We start from the raw sequence: 952 nt of genomic DNA, 5'->3' as shown, positions 1-952 counted from the left end.
AGTGCTGGGATTACAGGAGTGAGCCACCGCGCCCAGACCTTAATCTCCTCTTTAAAGGCCTCATCTCCAAAGACAGCCACATTCTGAGGTACTGGGGGTCAGGACCTCATATGGATTTGTGGAGAACACAGTGTAGCTTACTCTAACCAGTTAAAATGTGCATTTTGCTGGTCTGTGGAAGCATTGTCTCTTGAAGGATGCGTGACAGATTGGGTGGCCTGAGGCACAAGACAGAGGCTTATTTGTTGTTTTATACTACACACTGTTGTATCTTTTGAGCTTTGTAGTGTGTATGTGCATTGCTATTTTTAAACAAATTTTTAAGCTGATGAAATTGACACATTATCGGGATACTAAGGGGCAAGATGGCTCACTCCTGTAATCTCAGCACTTTGGAAGGCCGAGGTAGGAGGATCACTTGAGCTTAGGAGTTCAAGACCAGCCTGGGCAACATAGTGAGATCCCATCTCTACAAAAAATACAAAAATTACCTGAGCCTGGCGGCACATGCCTATAATCCCAGCTACTCAGGAGGCTGAGGTGGGAGGATCACTTGAGCCCAGGAGGTCAAGGCTGCAGGGAGCAATGATTGCACCACTGCACTCCAGCCTGGGTTGCAGAGCAAGACCTGGCCTCCAAGATAGTTTAAAAAAAAAAAAAAAAAAAGGATTCTAGGATTTCATTGCAATAGCGTCTTTTGTCCCCCAGATGGCAAAATATTTCTGCTTTGAATTGTTTGAAAATAAACGAGGAGGGTGACCCCCACTCTTCGTTCCCCTTACCAGGCCCTTGACCTCACTGCTGTTTGGGTGCGGTGGGGCAAAGGGTGACCTCCCCAATGCCCTTTAGAAGATGTGGCTGCTCATTGGTGCTGAAGGTTGAGACCTGGAAAGGTGTTGGTGGGGGCATGCAGGCAAGGCAGAAAGGAAACTTCTAGGCCCAGACGGAAGCA

General features: G+C 47.6%; 1 protein-coding gene across 1 annotated transcript in view; it reads left to right on the top strand.

The window, feature by feature from the left end:
* ARHGEF18 (Rho/Rac guanine nucleotide exchange factor (GEF) 18) overlaps positions 1–952 on the top strand; it is a 150794-nt gene that overhangs the window by 137517 nt on the left and 12325 nt on the right. The gene's annotated exons all lie outside the window — the stretch shown is intronic.

The sequence above is a fragment of the Mandrillus leucophaeus genome, unplaced genomic scaffold, assembly GCF_000951045.1.
Source record: "Mandrillus leucophaeus isolate KB7577 unplaced genomic scaffold, Mleu.le_1.0 Scaffold234, whole genome shotgun sequence".
Classification (NCBI taxonomy): domain Eukaryota; kingdom Metazoa; phylum Chordata; class Mammalia; order Primates; family Cercopithecidae; genus Mandrillus; species Mandrillus leucophaeus.
Note: the sequence above shows the minus strand (reverse complement) of the source record. Positions and strands in the feature narration are given on the sequence as shown.